The sequence below is a fragment of the Oryx dammah genome, unplaced genomic scaffold (genome assembly GCF_014754425.2).
Source record: "Oryx dammah isolate SB20612 unplaced genomic scaffold, SCBI_Odam_1.1 HiC_scaffold_12, whole genome shotgun sequence".
NCBI lineage: Eukaryota > Metazoa > Chordata > Mammalia > Artiodactyla > Bovidae > Oryx > Oryx dammah.
Window position 1 is genome coordinate 23,038,376 of NW_024070196.1, and position 19,243 is coordinate 23,057,618.

A 19,243-nucleotide genomic window follows, 5' to 3' on the forward strand; every position below is an offset into this window, starting at 1 on the left:
ATAAAAATTGGGTGAATCATGCTCTAAAAAATTGTACTTACTAAATTTTGTCACTCATTATAATAGCATACACCCCAGGAGGTAATGTATAAATTTTCTCAAAAACATAATTTATTTTCACTTATATGAACACTGGTTTTTGGAGGACTATTTCAAGGTTTAAAATACTGTTGTAAATTTAATTATTTCATATTTATTTTACTTTTCTATGTTTTCTTTTGTGATGTATCTCACACTTGCTTTAATGTTTTATGTGAACTGAAAACTTGATTGATTCTTGGAATGTCATAAAAATTGCCTTTTAGAGTTTGTATTCTCAAGATTTATTTATTATAAAGTATAATAAAATAACTGTGAATAACACATAAACATGATTGTTTAATTTATTAGAACACATTTAAAGCCTTCACTACCAGGCAGAAAAGCTCATTAAATTATACTGACTATAGATATATGGATGTCATTATTTTAGTAAATCATTCTAAATCAACTTATTTATTTTATTACTTGCAAACCTCAGTAGCTAAACCTTATAACAAAATAAGTTTTTGTTTTCTATTACCCATATTTTCACTTTTGGCAAAACAAAATACAAATTCTATAATTTGAGAGTATACTGTTTTATTCTGATGTTTAGCCAAAATCATTAGATGTTGATTTCCAACTCTACTTAGCAAGTACTTGAGTATAAATAATGAGCTCCTTAAATACTCCTGACATTAAATAGCTGCTTTTACTATTTTGCCTATTCTAATAAATATCCATTTCTACTTGCCCAGAAGAAATAATGTCTTGCCAACTGATTCTAAATTCAAATGCATGTTTGAATTTTACTAAATCTTATTTGACAATAAACAGTAAAAACCAACACTAACAACAATAACAGTAATATAATATATGACTTGATGTCTCTGTCACTTAATTGGATATAATTCTTAATTATTAAAATTAATTCCCAAGTATGTAAAATCCACTCTGTTTTTTTGTGGATTCTGTATTTAAATATTTTATTCAAACCAGCTATTGTCAAAACCGTCAGAGTATACGAAATGCATGTACATGGTCTCACTTAATGCATTTATTGAGAACAAAAGATAACTCAAATTTGGATTTTTTTCTATTTCAAACAAATGAACCAACTCATTGCTGACTTAGGTACTACTATGAACTTTATCATGATTATTAGCATATGTTGGCTGACTGATGAGTACTGACCAAGGGGTAACATAACAAGTGTAAAGCAAATCCAAAGGTATTTGAGAAATATTTGTACTGATATCATCCAACATTTATACTAATTTTTCTGTATTATAAGAAAAGACAATGGGAACCATATATTGATTATTTCTCAAGTTCTCAAGAGTCCTGGTATATATGATTCTGTGTACCAGAAATGCTACTTAAATGACTCATTTTAACAGTTTTCAGGTGGAGTCAGAATATGAGGCCAGACTTCTTACAACACAACATCTTTGCACATGTCACACGTTCACATCATTTCTTATTCTCCCCATATGGACATGTAGCCATCATAGTGCACAAACATAAATTCATGCAGCTTAAATGGCCATGACAATGAGACTTTCCTCTGCCTCACCTTACTTGCAAATATAGTGCTCTGTTTTACACTTCTGAGTTTCACCTAGATGCTTTATCTGACACTTATGGACAATTTGACTATTTGAGTCTTATTTCTTTGAAAAAAAATATGCCATTAAGGAAAGAAAAGTCTATAAATGTTGACAGGTGAAACTATTTGACTTGTAAAATAAGAAAGTAAATAAAAATATAACAGTGAAATTATGAGGTTAATAAAAAGATTTAGTGACTGATAAATACTAAATAATCATTCAATTTAATGAAAAATTGTATTGTCAGGATGCACATACAACTAGTACAAAGTATAAATACAATGTACATATATATTTTTCAGTATGCTATACATGTGTAATCCCCACTATTTATTATTAGTAGTAGTAAATGGTAGAATTTGATTATCAAAAATAATATTGTTTTACATTTTTCAAATTAGTTATATTTTGTTTTGAATGGCTGATAAGAATATGATTCCTGATATATACTTACCTTTCCAGTAGATGGTAGTGCAGATGTTCATAAGAGAACATTCAGTAGTACAGATTTTGAAAGGAGAGAGATATTTGCAAATTTGAAAATACTATAATAAACAAATGGTGTTAAATATTATACAAATTATGAGGAATGGGAAAATTATAAGAACAGATGTATTTAGTCTAAAACTATATTTAAAAATGATGCTTAGTGTGTCGGGGCGGGGCATGATGGGGGGGTGTATTGCTTCTAAGCAAAATAAACTAAAAAAAAAAAAAAAAAGTACCAAAACCAGAACATCAATTTCTAATGTGTACATATGCTTATCACTGTAAATCCAAATATTGCTATTTCAAAACAGCCATTTGTAGCTCAGTCAGTAAAGAATTTGCCTGCAGTACTGGAGACCCAGTTTTGATCCCTGGGTTGGGAAGATCCCTGGAGAAGGAAATGGCAATCCACTCCAGCATTCTTGACTGGAAAATCCCATGGACAGAAGAGCCTGGTGGGCTGTAGTCCATGGGGTCACAAAGAGTAGGGCACGACTGAGCAACTAACCCTTACATTTGATTTTATGTCTCATTGTCAACACATTATTAAATCATATATCTCCAATTTCTAGTCATCATTAATAAAATAACACTGATATCCTTTGTCTCTCTAGATTTTCAATGCAAACATTTCTTTCTCTTTAGTTTTGCTGATAATCGTAGCATTCTCAGATATATTATTGATTTAATATATATTCCAAATTGGTAATACAGAAATGATAAAATATTCCAAAATCATTAGGTAGCTTATTTAAAAAAAGAAGAAGAAATAGAAATTGGTAGATTTGTGAAAATAATTTTAATGCCAAAAAATGTTTGAACAGGTTACAGGAATAAGGAATTTCTTATCTATTTTGAAAATCATAAAGCCTTAGGGTGATTTGAAAGAAAACCCTCAGTTCAGTTCAGTTGTTCAGTTGTGTCCAACTCTTTGTCAGCCAATGGGCTGCAGCATGCCAGGCCTCTCTGTCCATCACCAACTCCAGGAGTTTCCTCAAACTCATATCCACTGAGCCGGTGATGCCATCCAACCATCTCATCCTCTGTCGTCCCCTTCTCCTCCCACCTTCTATCTTTCTCAGCCAGCATCAGGGTCTTTTCAAATGAGTCACCTCTTTGCATCAGGTGGCTAAAGTATTGATTTCAGCTTCAACATAAGTCCTTCTAATGAATATTCAGGACTGATTTCCTTTAGTATGGACTGGTGGGACATCCTTGCAGTCCAAGGGACTCTCAAGAGTCTTCTCCAACACCACAGTTCAAAAGCATCAATTCTTTGGTGCTCAGCCTTCTTCACAGTCCAACTCTCACATCCATACATGACAACAGGAAAAACTATAGCTTTGACTAGACGGACCTTAGTCGGCAAAGTAACGTCTCTGCTTTTGAATATGCTATCTAGGTTGGTCATAACTTTTCTTCCAAGGAGTAAGCGTCTTTTAATTTCATGGCTGCAATCACCATCTGCAGTGATTTTGGAGCCCCAAAAAATAAAGTCTGACACTGTTTCCACTGTTTCCCCATCTATTTCCCGTGAAGTGATGGGACCAGATGCCATGATCTTCGTTTTCTGAATGTTGAGCTTTAAGCCAACTTTTTCACTCTCCACTTTCACTTTCATCAAGAGATTTTTTAGTTTCTCTTCACTTTCTGCCATCAGGGTGGTGTCATCTGCATATCTGAGTTTATTGGTATTTCTCCCGGCAGTCTTGATTCCAGCTTGTGTTTCTTCCAGTCCAGCGTTTCTCATGATGTACTCTGCATATAAGTTAAATAAGCAGGGTGACAATATTCAAAAAATCCAAAAATGTACTGCTGCTAAGTTGCTTCAGTCGTGTCTGACTCTGTGCGACCCCATAGACAGCAGCCCACCAAGCTCCCCCATCCCTGAGATTCTCCAGGCAAGAACACTGGAGTGGGTTGCCATTTCCTTCTCCAAGGCGTGAAAGTGATTTATTTAATCCTTTAATCCTCTTTCTCTTCCTTGCAGGAACAAGTCAAGAGTAAATGGTAGCAGTGATCTTGGGGCAGAGAGAGAGTATGGGGGTGGAGGGGAGGCATGAGACATCAAGGAATGTGAAGAGATATATCAAGTACACATCCTGGGAAGACAACATAAGGAGTTGGAAGGTGGGTGGGACTATGGTGCACCAAGTGGCCAAACTCCTAGCTCATATTTAATTATCCTATTGGAATGTACTTGAAAAACAAATTCAAAGGTAAATTTGTTAACAGTTTTAAGATAGTGAACAGAGAATTTAATTCCAAACATGGAAGTCCTTTTGAGCATGGACCCTGTGCCACTACATTGATCACATACCTATAAAGCCAGCCTGATTTATACATGTATGGGGTTGACAAACCCCATACATGTAGCAAACCCCACTTCTGTTTATCTGGTTTTGGAATATCAATCAGCCACAACAAATAAAAAATAATGCCATTTGCAGCAACATGAATGGACCTAGAGATTGCTATATTGAATGAAGTCAGACACAGAAAGACAAGTATCATATAATATCTCTTATATGTGGAATCTAAAAAAAGGTACAAACCAACTTATTTACTAAACACAATTGTAGAGTCATCGATGTAGACAACATACTTATGGCTACCAGGGGGTATGGGATGGATAAATTGAGAGATTGGGGTTGACATATACACATTATTACATATGAATATGGATTACTAATAAGGACCTACTATATAGCACATGGAACTCTACTCAATACTGAGTAATGGCCTATATGGGGAAAAAAAGTCTAAAAATACCACCAGTGGATAAATATATTCCCTTTGCTACACACCTGAAACTAACACAACATTGTACATCAACTATAGTCCACTAAAAATCCACGCTCCCACCACCAAAAAGAGAGAGAATTGAATCTCCACAATGTAATTCAAGTAGTGTTTGTCTAGCAAACCAAATATGGAACCAGTGTTCCATATTTGTTAATACAACAATTAGAAATAAAGTTTCCATATTTAACCAAGAATAAAATTAAAACTCAATGCAAAAGTATAATAGAATTCAGCAGAAAGTGAAATATTATAAACTTTTACTCTGAACTTGGTCTTGAAATATGAATGATAGAATATCAATAGATGAAGCTCAGAAAGGCATATATACATTATGTAACTGAAGGTCATTGCATTAATTTAATGACAGTACAGACATTCCATTTCAAATGTTGTTGCTTACAAAATTTATATTCCTGAGTAACCTGCTTGTTGTCAAGAGTAACTCCTAAGGTAATTTGATATTGCTTTTCCCCTGGAATCCATACTCATATTTATTCACATTCTCTGAAACACATATCATAGAAACAGAGATATAACATCAAATTTTAATTCCATAGACGTTTTGGATTTTTGGTCTCAATTCTGTTTCAGGCTGACCTATATAACAGAAAACTGAAGTCACATCTAGAGGATAGATCTTTCCATAAGCAAGTCTGACAAAAGATTTAAGGAGGGGCCTACATCCACTAGATGAGGCAGTGAAAAGCTCATTTAAGAAGATCAATCAGGGAATAATTAGCCTCAGGATATTTGAAAGTGACATAGCCAGTTTGGGATTAGAGGTGAGAGAGAGAAAAAGAGGGTCAAGGTTCCTGAGAATGTTCTTATCTCTAAAAATCCTCACTTAGTCTCCAAGGAATAGGACCTGTCTGTCATCCTAATTCTTAAAAGTCTGCCTCAGAGACAAAATTTTACTTCCCTTTCTCTTTGTTAGAATAGAAAAAAATGAGCTCTTTTTATGACCTATGTCAACAAAATGGTATCACTCATTTCTTCAAATATAAAGTCTATTGTTTTACATGAGGAATGAAGGTTGTAAATCAAGATGAAAGACTATTAGCAGTTAAAATTTTATATGACATTTGCAAAAGATAAGTGAAATGGTTTAAGAAATAATTATACTGTAACAGCTAATATTGGCTAAAAAGGCAATCTGGCTAAAGTTGAACTTATAAAAATCTGATACAACATATTTGTTCAAAGCTCCAGAATCATATTTGTTCATATTTGTTCAGCTCCAGAATCTGAAAGGACTTACACACAAGATGGTATTTGTACAAATTATGATCCATCTGAAACATGCCAAGTCATCCTTTTCTTTCTCTCAATATTTCATTATTTTTTCTCATGTTTATGACCCCTTTTGACTTCACATCTTTCTTTCTCATGCTCTTTTATTTTCTCAATATTTTATTTCTCTTTTAGCTAAATGCAAAATTTAATTGCCTTTTTTTTTTTCAGATATCAAAAGAAGTATGCTATACAATCAGCTGGTAATTTCTTCTTATGAGATCATTTGGTTGATTCCCCTTTATGTTTTTTTCTTATTACTTTTAATTGACAGCTCTTCTATTAAACAGAAAAAAAAGACATTAATAATATACTTTACTTATAATTCTGTTTTTGCTCCTGCTTTCCTGTGCTCTCTGATAAGCTTGCTCATTGATATTTAATACATTTTTCAAGCCTTTATATTTATTGGTCCACTTCTTTCCCTTCACAATAAACATAAAAGTCCAGCTTCAATTTACCTCGGTGCCTTTTCTTCCTTCCTTTCCATAAAATTTATAAACAAATGTACTGCTCAAACACAGAAGCCATATTAGTCCTTATGGTGTCCATATGATTTCCTGATTCAAAATCAAATAAATATATATTAAATATATTGTGTTTTCCAGAAACAGGATGAACAGAAGGAGGTCACAGCACTCAAGCATCTTATGGTTTATTGAGAAAGAGCATTAAGAAATGAGTCCATTATAGTATGTGTATCACATTCTACAGTACAGGAAAGGCAATAGTGTCATCATAGTCAAGAGGGGCTCCTGTTTCAAAGCCAAGTATACTGATAGCTAAGCAGAGTCCTGAAGCATACATAGGAGTTTACCAGCTGCAGAAGAGAGGAGAATGCCACACAGAAAAAGCAGGATGTGCAAATGCACCAATGGGAAAAACAAAAAGACAAGTTCTGGAACTTAACCTACCTGGAAAATAGTGAAGGGCATGGTTCGGTGGAAGAAAGGAGAGATATTGGCAAGACATGAGAATGAATTGATACACTTGTCTGGAGGAGTCAAATATTCAAATACCTACAGAGACCAAACCTTAAGAAGCAATAAATTTCTCCTTATTTGGATGAAAATAAACTATGGGAATATAATACAATGGAAACCTATATAAATTATAGATTATAAAAGTATTGCTTCTAAATCACAATTTCGTCTCTGTGATCTGCTGTGTGAATGTTGAGGCTGAGATTCTACAAACTACATATCTCCTTTGACAGTTGACTTCCGGTTAAATTGTGCTTACACACGGGATTTAGAGAATGACTACAAAGTGGAAGGATAATAGAAGACACATTCTCTTTCTTATTTGCTTGCTGTTGCTCCCACAACAAATCTCTTCAGCAGTTTGGTGACCTCAGCTTCTGCCTTCTTTTGGCGTTCCTAGAAGCAGCGTTACTGCACTACCTAGAAAGGCCAGCAGCACTGTGACCTGCACACTATGAAATCTGATGAACACAAAATTCTTCAGTTGAAATCAGCTTTATGTACTGATTATTTTTGTTTGTTTTGTGTTCTTTATGGCTTGTTTGACTCTCAAAAGGGGAAAAGGGTTCATAGCTACTCCCTGCAACTACCTCTGGTTTCACTCTGTTTTTGTTCTGGTCTCAGTACTATAATAGGCACATAACATATTGTCAAATGAAATGCCTTCTGTTTAAATATTTACCATGTATTCAGTTTCCTGGCTGATACCGTAGCTGTAAACTAAATTCAAAATCTTAAAGTATGACCATTTAAAATACAGAAATAAATCATTGTCAAAGGTTACTTTTATAGCCCCTTTGGACCAGAATCTGAATTTTTTTTCCCTGCACAATGACATTTGCATGAATTCTTGCAATTAGTGTTTGATTTGCAGGTCAGAATTTATTCTTAAATTTTTCAGTTTAAATTAGCTTTATGTACTGATTATTTTTGTTTGTTTTGTGTTCTTTATGATTTGTTTGACTCTCATAATGGAAAATTGCTTTTGGAAAATTGTTCTTAAAATACAACTTACTGTGTGCTTCATATCCAAAGATTTTTGTAACATCAATGAAGATGTTATTGTAGCCAGAATTTGAGCAACTGAAATAGTAAGAATGTTCTATACATGTTGTAAAAATAGTAACTGTAATAATTTATTAAAATGTGTTACTTTTGCAATAATGTTAATAAAATGTTATGAGTTTACAAGTTATTAATCATCTATTTAAGTTGGATACTATCAATTATAACTGCACATATAGCTTAGTTAAGCCTCCTCATAATGTATGAATGCCTCAAAATATATTAAAAAGTACTTTAGTAAATTTTTAAAAAAGGTGCCTGTCCTAAATTTTGTTTGACATATAAACTGATTTTATGTCAAATTAATGTTATTTTGTCAATTAATCAAAGCAGACAATAATATTTTTAAATTGCTTTATATTTCTCAAACTTTTCTAACAAAATATATTTTTCATTATCTTTAAACTATAGTTTTGCCACATTTACTTTTTGAAGTGTAAAAATTGTAATCTTTGGGATATCAATTATTTTTAAACCATAATTTCATCTATTAATTTTACTAGGATGAGGCTAGTATTGCTCATGATGGATTAAATAATTCAATTATTTATTTATATATGCATATATATAATTATTTATATATATATATATGTAACACAAGTGTATGCATTTTTTAATATATAGTAAAGCTAATGACATCTCTACTAAATCTCTGATACAAAGATGGGATGGTTGAGCAAGATCTAATTTTCAGCATTGGGAAACACAGAGCAAGATTTAATAAATAAAACACTGTCTGTTGGACAGATATGGGAGGTATCTGCCTGAAACAGATTTATTATATGTATACTTCATACATGGACACTCTTCTGAACTATCTTCTTTTCCATTGGAGTCTCTTCTATTTGCTCATGATTTACAACCTTTTTAAATTTACCTTTATAAAATTTTGATTAAATACTTTGGCAGCATTGTATAGAGTTGATCATTTCTATTCCATATGACTCAGCATACTCATAAATATGAGTATGAAAGAAACTGAAAGAAACTCTTGGACATATTCATTATGAGATATGTTTGAGAAGTTTCATAGTAGTACTATATATAATATCAAAAACTTAATGCTAACCCAAATGCCATAGAAATATTCTTTATTTCTGCCCTATAGAAAATGGAGACAAACAGTAGAAAAGCCACATGATAAAATATTACAAGTGAACTACAGCTAAATGCACATATTAGTGAAATAATGTTGAGTGAACAAAATATAGAAAATATATATCATTTTCAAAAGTTAAAAAAAATCTCTTTTAGAAACACATGTATTATAAAACACATAAACAAACATATTTTGAAAAAGCAAGACACAGTAAAGCTAAAGACTCAGAAAGGGTTCACCTGATGGAGTGGGGCAAGAAAGTGAAAGGAAGGCAAGGTAGAGAGCAACTACAGTAATGTTGAAGATAAGCAAAATGAAGCAAACTTGTTCACAAGGACAACTGGTTATTGAGGACATTTAAGAATATCTTGAAGGACTTGGGAATGATTATTTGGAGAAGCATATTAGTAAACAAAAGCTAATGTATTGTTTCATTGAGTTAGACAAGCCTGTGGTCCCTGTGATTAGATTGACTAGTTTTCTGTAATTAAGGTTTCAGTGTATCTGCCCTCTGATGCCCTCTCGCAACACCTACCATCTTACTAGGTCATGGTGGAGAGGTCTGACAGAATGTGGTCCACTGGAGAAGGGAATGGTAAACCACTTGAGTATTCTTGCTTTGAGAATACCCGGAACAGTAAGAAAAGGCAAAATGATAGAATACTGAAAGAGGAACTACCCAGGTCATTAGGTGCTCAATATGCTACTGGAGATCAGTGGAGAAATAACTCCAGAAAGAATGAAGGGATGGAGCCAAAGCGAAAACAGTACCCAGCTGTGGATGTGACTGGTGATAGAAACAAGCTCCAATGCTGTAAAGAGCAATGTTGCATAGGAACCAGGAATGTCAGGTCCATGAATCAAGGCAAATTGGAAGTGGTAAAACAGGAGATGGCAAGAGTGAATGTCAACATTCTAGGAATCAGTGAACTAAAATGGACTGGAATGGGTGAACTGAACTCAGATGACCATTATATCTACTACTGTGGGCAGGGATCCCTTAGAAGAAATGGAGTAGCCATCATGATCAACAAAAGAGTCCGAAATGCAGTACTTGAATACAATCTCAAAAACGATAGAATGATCTCTGTTCATTTCCAAGGCAAACCATTCAATATCACAGTAACCAAGGCTATGCCCCAACCAGTAACTTTGAAGAAGCTGAGGTTGAATGGTTCTATGAAGACCTACAAGACCTTTTAGAACTAACACCTAAAAAAGATGTCCTTTTCATTATAGGGGACTGGAATGCAAAACTAAGAAGTCAAGAAACACCTGGAGTAACAGGCAAATTTGGCCTTGGAATACAGAATGAAGTGGGGCCAAGGCTAATAGCGTTTTGCTAAGAGAACGTACTGGTCATAGAAAACACCCTCTTCCTACAACACAAGAGAAGGCTCTACACGTGGACATCACCAGATGGTCAACACTGAATTCAGATTGATTATATTATTTGCAGCCAAAGATGGAGAAGCTCTATACAGTCAGCAAAAAGAAGACTGAGATCTGACTGTGGAGCATGAACTCCTTATTGCCAAATCACAGTTAATTGAAGAAAGTAGGGAAAACCACTAGACCATTCAGGTATGACCTAAACTAAATCTCTTCTAATTATACAGTGGAAGTAAGACATAGATTTAAGGGACTAGATCTGATAGATAGAGTGCCTGATGAACTATGGACAAAGGTTCATGACATTGTACAGGAGACAAGGATCAAGACCATCCCCATGGAAAGAAATGCTGAAAATCAAAAAGGCTGTCTGAGGAGGGCTTACAAATAGCTGTGAAAGAAGAGAAGTGAAAAGCAAAGGAGAAAAAGAAAGATATAAGCATCTGAATGCAGAGTTCCAAAGAATAGCAAGAAGAGATAAGAAAGCCTTCTTCAGTGATCAATGCAAAGAAATAGAAGAAAACAACAGAATGGGAAAGACGAGAGATCTCTTCAAGAAAATGAGAGATGCAAGGGAACATTTCATGCAAAGATGAACTCAGTAAACGACAGAAATGGTACGGACCTAACAGAAGCAGAAGATATTAAGAAGAGGTGGCAGGAAAAAAAAAAAAAAAGAAGAAGAAGAAGAAGAGGTGGCAGAAATACACAAAATGTACAAAAAAGATCTTCAAGACCAAGATAATCACGATGGTGTGATCACTCACCTAGAGCCAGACATCCTTGAATGTGAAGTCAAGTGAGCCTTAGAAAGCATCACTACAAACAAAGCTAGTAGAGGTGATGGAATTCCAGTTGAGCTATTTCAAATCCTGAAAGATGATGTTGTCAAAGTGCTGCACTCAATATGCCAGCAAATTTGGAAAACTCAGCAGTGGCCACAGGACTGGAAAAGGTCAGTTTTCATTTCAATCCCAAAGAAAGGCAATGTCAAAGAATGCTCAAATTACCACACATTTGCACTCATCTCACACACTAGTAAACTAATGCTCAAAATTCTCCAAGCCAAGCTTCAGCAATATGTGAAACGTGAACTTCCAGATGTTCACGCTGGTTTTAGAAAAGGCAGAAGAACAAGAGATCAAACTGCCAACATCTGCTGGATCATGGAAAAAGCAAGAGAGTTCCAGAAAAACATCTATTTCTGCTTTATTGACTATGCCAAAGCCTTTGACTGTGTGGATCACAAGAAACTGGAAAATTCTGAAAGAGATGGGAATACCAGACCACCTGACCTGCCTCTTGAGAAACGTATATGCAGGTCAGGAAGCAACAGTTAGAACTGGACATGGAACAACAGACTGTTTCCGAATAGGAAAAGGAGTATGTCAATGCTTATTTACTTATACGCAGAGTACATCATGAGAAACCCTGGGCTGGAGGAAGCACAAGCTGGAATCAATATCACCAGGAGAAATATCAATAACCTCAGATATGCAGATGATACCACCCAATGGCAGATAGTGAAGAGGAACTAAAAAGCCTCCTGATGAAAGTGAAAGAGGAGAGGGAAAAAGTTGGCTTAAAGCTCAACATTCAGAAAACGAAGGTCATGGCATCTGGTCCTATCACTTCATGGCAAATAGATGGGGAAACAGTGGAAACCGTGTCAGACTTTATTTTTCTGGGCTCCAAAATTACTGCAGATGGTGATTGCAGCCATGAAATTAAAAGACGCTTACTCCTTGGAAGGAAAGTTATGACCAACCTAGATAGCATATTCAAAAGCAGAGCCAGTAGTTTGCCAACAAAGGTCTGTCTATGGTTTTTGCAGTGGTCATGAATGGATGTGAGAGTTGGACTGTGAAGAAAGCTGACTGCCGAGGAATTGATGCTTTTGAACTGTGGTGTTGGAAAAGACTCTTGAGAGTCCCTTGGACTGCAAGGAGATCCAACCAGTCCATTCTAAAGGAGATCAGCCCTGGGTGTTCTTTGGAAGGACTGATTCTAAAGCTGAAACTCCAGTACTCTGGCCACCTCATGAGAAGAGTTGACTCATTGGAAAAGACCCTGATGCTGAGAAGGTTTGGGGGCGGGAGGAGGAGACGACAGAGGATGGGATTGCTCTATGGCATCAATGCACATAAGTTTGAGTGAACTCCGGGAGTTGGTGATGTACAGGGAGGCCTGGCATGCTGCGATTCATGGGGTCGCAAAGAGTCAGACAGGACTGAGAGACTGAACTGAACTGAACTGAACTGAACTGAACTGTATTTTTTTGAGTTTGATGAAAATAGACTGGATAGGATTAACAGATTAGAAACAAGAGCAATTTGTTTAATTTTAAAGTCAATAAGATTAAAGCATGACTGAGATAATTATTAGATTGATTTATACCAAAGGATGTATTCAAGATTTATTTGAAATATGTATAGTAAGGTCAAGGTAGATTGACATAAATTATACATCTTTCGTGATGCATATTCAGAAAAGCTACCAAAGATCAAAGGTATGATATTTCAATATACTTATTCTGTACACATCTATCTGTAATATCTATCATCTAGTTACCTACCTACTTATTATCTATTTATCTACCTATTTCTATTTTGCTTTTTTATATGAAATTCTATGTTTTTCATAAATTTGAGCTAGAGAGTATTTTGATGTGAACATTCAACTAATAAACTTGCAGAGGATAAGAATGTTGGATGGCATTACTGACTCTCTGGATATGGGTTTGAGCAAGCTTCAGGAGTTGGTGATGGACAGGAAAGCCGGGTGTGCTGCATTCCAAGAGGTTGAAACAGTCAAACAAAACTGAGTGACTGAACTGACTGACTGTGGTTCAGTAGTAAAAAGTTCACCTGCAATGCAGGAAACCTGAGTTCAATCCCTGGGTCGGGAAGAGCCCCTGGAGGATGTCATGGCAACCCACTCTAGTATTTTTGCCCTGGAAATCTCATGGACAGAGGAGCCTGGCAGGCTATATTCCATGGGGTTGCAAAGAGGAAGACCTAAATTGAAGTGATTGAGCATGCAAGGACACATGCATAAGTAAATTACTTTCAACAATTCTACGGAAAAGTCAAAATGTAGAAAAGGGCAAAGAGAATGTAGACATTTGAACAGGAAAGGAGAGTTGCAAGACTCAGTAGGTTGGCTAGTGCAGCCTTTATGAGAAAGTAGATGATTTCAGCAAAGACTTTAAGGTAAACACTCAGTTGTATCTCGGCAAACCTTCCAAGAAATGGGAAAGGGTAGAATACAAACATTGCCTGTAATTCAAGGAAAACAAGGAGGTCAGTGTGACTGGAATGTAAGGAGAGAGGGAGGATAGTAGAGGAAATCAGAGATAAGTATGAGGGCATAACAGGGTACAAAGTAATTTGACACAGGTAAGTCATTGTAGACTCTTCTAAGGATATAGATGCTAACTCTGAATAAAATGGAGTATGCTTGTGGACATTTGGGCATAAGAGTTGTATTTTTAAAGGGCCCCTGGATTTTGTGTTGAGAATAAACTACTAAAGGGTAGAGTCATAACTAGAGCAGTGAGATCAACTGTGAACTACAGTGAGAGCAAAAGGTGATGGTAATGCTGAACCTCTAAAATACAATTTAAAAAGGTGAGTCCTACAGCTACAAGGCTCTGGGGACAAACTCCACACATCAGACAAATGCTCTAATATTGTCATCAAGAATACTACTCTCAACTCTGGGTCTGAGATGATGTCTCCAAATACAAGTTGAATAGGCGTTGGGTTTGCCAAAATTTTGTTTGGATTTTCCAAAAGATGGTACAGAAAAACCTGAATGAACTTTTTAACCAACCCAATAGATATCTACAAAGCCAAGTATTATAGAGCATATAAATGAGAGAATAAACCACAATAACAGTTTTTTCATCCATAAAAAGTCAAGCTTATATAACTATTTGAAAATTACCTATCCTGGCTTTTGCACATATATATAGAAAAATAAATATGTTAAAGAATCACTGATAAAAGTGAATCACAAATATATAAGTTCCAGACCTTAAGGAGATATTTTTATCCCCATTCCTTTTTCTCCAGACCCCAAAATACTATCTGGAACATAAGAGAGACTCTATATTAGTCACTGAAATAAGTATTAAATGAACAAAAGAATATTAATGCCTGCTACAATGTCAAATAAGAGGTTTTAAATAAAAATTATTATTTATAGTATGGAAATTTGCTATTTTAATTGCTTGAGCCCTTAAAATTATAATTTTAAATGTATCAAAACATTTTCTAATTGAAATTCAAAATTTACTTTCACTATTAAAGTGCTATTTTTATTGCAACAAACTGTTTTAGTTTAATTTATGAAATGTATTATAAAAATATTTTACAATTTGCAAAATTTCACCCAAACTTAGTCTGTTTTTTATATAACATAGTGTAACTACATATGCCCAATTTTTAAGACAGTTTGAAATAATTAATTCAAATTCTCTATCTCTCTAAGATTTTCTTTACGACATTTGAAGACACTTTTTTTTTAATTCAAAAAATATTTATCCTGTAGTATTTGTCAATCTGAAATGTAAGGTTAGTACTCAAATTTAAACCATGGGAATAAATCAGAATACCAATTTATGTTAGAATTTTAGATATGGATGACCAAATACAGTGTTTTTTTAAGATGGAATCTACTCCTGGTAAAGATGCTGTGAAGATTTTTGAAATGACAACAAAGGATTTAAGGATCACATAAATTTAGTTAAGAAAGCAATGGCAGGGTTTGAGAGAATTAGCTCCAATTTGGAAGTTGTGGGTAAAAGAGCATTAAACAGTGTCACATGCTACAAAGAAACTGTTAGTGAAATGAAGAATCAGTCAACGTGGCAAACTTCATTATTATCTTATTTTTTTAAATTGCCACAGCCACCCTCACCTTCAGCAACCACCAGTTAGCAAGCTGTCAATAACATCAAAATAAGACCCTCCACCTGTGGGCCAGGTTTTTAGTCTCCTGGAAAATGTCTCCTGGAGAAGGGCATGCCAACCCACTCCAGTATTGTTTCATGGAGAATCCCCATGAAGAATCGGGTGGGCTGCAGTCCACGGGGTTACAAAGAATCAGACACAACTGACTGACTAAGCAACAGCAACAACCAGCAAAAAGTTTATGATTCACTGAAGGCTTACATGATGGCTAGTGTTATTTAGCAGTAAAGTCCTTTAAAGAGTACATTCCATTTTTAGACATAATGGCATCAGACATTTAAGGTTACAGTAGAATGTGTATATAAATTTTATATAAATTGGGAAACCAAAAAATTCAGCTGACTCACTTCATTGCTGCTTTACCTTTATTGCAGTGGTTTGAAACTGAATTCTCGGTACGTCTAAGGTATGCCTCTTCATGACAGTATGCCAAATTTTCATTGTATGTTTTACTCCCTAAAGATTGTGTTGAGAAGATATTATTAGGTAAAATGATTGTTTCTGAAAATGATTGTTTCTAAAACTTTGCAGATCTATGAAGTGGAAAATAAGACATAAATGTTTTCTACTAATTCAACAAACAGTTCTAAAGCTACTTGCTGTGAGAGTTTTGAATACAAGTAATTAGATTGTTTAGGGAGTTTTAATTTATTAGTGTTTTGTATGGCTTTTTTCCTTCAAGGAAATCAGAAGCCTAGACAATGCTAAGCAAACCATAGTGAACATTGAGGACAATAACCCAAGGTTTAATAGGACTATGAACTCTCTGGTTTTGGCAAGAAACTGGGAGAATGAGCCTACTAAGAAATGTGAACTTGAGAGGTGCTGAAACTTCCTTTTATTTGCTCAAGAAATGTATGTCTGTGCATGAGTTTCCCTCCTTAGAACCACCTTCTGATACAGTTTAAAAACCCTCAGGATAATATCCACATCTAAATACTTTTTTGAGTTCCTCCTATGACTTCTTTTTAGCTACTCATATGAATAATAATCATCCTAACAGTTATACATGAATATATAGTACAGTTTCAGCAAATTGTAGGACATATTTTCAGTATTATAAGTATCATTTAAAAATGGATATATTTGTATAATTTGTCATTGGCCAAATTTATTTCACTTTGCTTCCACAAGTTTACACACTCTTAAATGGTATTTTCAATGTGTGCTTGAAATGCTCAGAAATCCTTATTATATAATTTTAATAAAAGAAGTAGCAAGAAGAATACACTTTCCTAAAATACTTTCTTAACTCTACATTTCTAAATTTTTAACTAATCTTTGGATGGCTAAATGATTAAAGACTGTATTGTGTTGACACATGAAAATAAATATAGTAAACTTTATAAAAGTGTAAAAGTATTTAGATAAATATTTTCAGGCAAAATAGTCAACTAGCTATCTAAACAAGAAGGAAAAATGTTTCACTGATATCTTTTCTGTACGTAACTAAGTCTTCCTTAACTTTCTCATAAAATATTCACATAAATTTAGCTCAAAATTCCTGGACACTAATCATTTCTAACTGGGATACTTGTATTATTCTGTGGTTTTTATAATAAGCAGTGGCAAAAATTGTTTCCTTCCTGAAAAGAAAGAAATATTCTGTGAAGTAATTTAAGTGAATATAATGCAATTTATGAAAAATTGTAGCCTTTGACAACATATTTGAGATTATAATCCAAACCATTTCCTCAGTTGGCACTGTTTAGTAAAGTATGCTTATTTTTTCACTCATATAGCTTGCACTAATAAAATTATTCTATGTTATTATGCTTATTGTCTGTTGCTCTAAAATGTATGTATACCAAAGTTATTTTATGTTTTAAAATGATCTTTTTCCTTTTTTTTTTTTTTTTTTTGAGTGGCAGCCCACTACAGTATTCTTGTTTGGAAAAGGCCATGAACACAGGAGTCTGGTGGGCTACAGTCCATAGCATCACAAAGAGTCAGGCACCACCTCGTGACTAAGCACATGTGTCTCTGTGTGTATTTGTCACTCCATTATTCCGTGACTGATATCCAAAGTTATTATTGCTATTTTGGTTTATTCTTCAAATTTTCATTGTGATGAGTAAGTATTTGCTTTATAAAGTTAACATCTTTCTTGAAAAGATTGGAGTAAATATCTTATTGGAAAAAAATCATAATTTCCATTTTCTTCTACTATATTGGAAATGTCTATTTTTAATTTTATGAAGTGGTACTCTAAATTAACAAGCCATCACAGTTAAAAAGCAAAAATTTAATAAATATGATAAAACCTATTTCAGGAATATGAAATTATGTAGACATAGATATACCCAATACACTGTAGCCTAAAGTTGTTCTTGTTTGGTCACTAAGTTGTCTCTGACTCTTTGCAACCCCATGGACTGTAACCCATCAGGCCCCTGTTTCCTGCCTGGCAGATGGATTATTTATCACTGAGGTACCTGGGAACCCCAACCTAAAATTTGGCAGCTGCTAATGAGAGAGATATAGCACTAAAATGAGCCCCAAAGTTTGGAAGGTATGCAATATGCTACTGGGAAACAGCAGAAGGCAATTACTAACAGCTCCAGAAAGAATGAAGTGGCTGGGCCAAAGCGGAAATGTTACCTAGTTGTGGAATTGTCTCATGGTGAAAGTTAAGTCTGTTGCTGTAAAGAACAATATTGCATACGAATCTGAAATGTTAGATCCATGAATCAAGGTAAATTGGATGTGGTCAAGCAGGAGATGGCAAAAGTAAAGATTTACATCTTAGGAATCAGTGAACAAAAATGGGTGGGAAAGGGTGAACTTAATTCAGATCTACCTCTATGTACAAGTATCTCTCAGAAGAAATGGAGTAGCCCTTATCATCAACAAAACAGTCCAAAATACAGTACTTGGGTGCAGTCTCAAAAACTGCAGAATGATCTTAGTTTGTTTAAAAGGCAAATCATTCAACACCACAGTAATCCAAGTCTATGCCTCAATCACTAATGCCAAAGAAGCTGAAGTTGAATGGTTCTGTGAAGACCTATAAGAACGTCTAGAACTAACATTAAAAAAAAAAAAAAAAAAGATGTCCTTTTCATCAATAATGGATTGGAAGGCAAAAGTAGGAAGTCAAGAGATACCCGGAGTAACAGGCAAGTTTGACCTTGGAGTACAGAATGAAGCAGAGCAAAGGCTAACAGAGATTTTTCAAGAGAACACACTGGTTATAGCAAACACCTTCTTCCAACAACACAAGAGGTTACACTACACACAGACATCACCAAATTGTCAATACCAAAATAAGCCTGATTATATTTTTTGCAGCCAAAGATGGAGAAACTTTATGCGGTCAGCAAAAACAAGACCTGCAGCTGACAGTGGCTCCAATCATGAGCTCCTCATAGAAAATTGAGGTTAAATGGAGAAAGTAGGGGAAATCACTAGATCATTCAGGTATATTCTAAATCAAGTCCCTTCTGGTCATACAGTGGAGGTGACAAATAGACTCAAGGGATTAGATCTGGTAGACAGAGTGACTGACAGAGG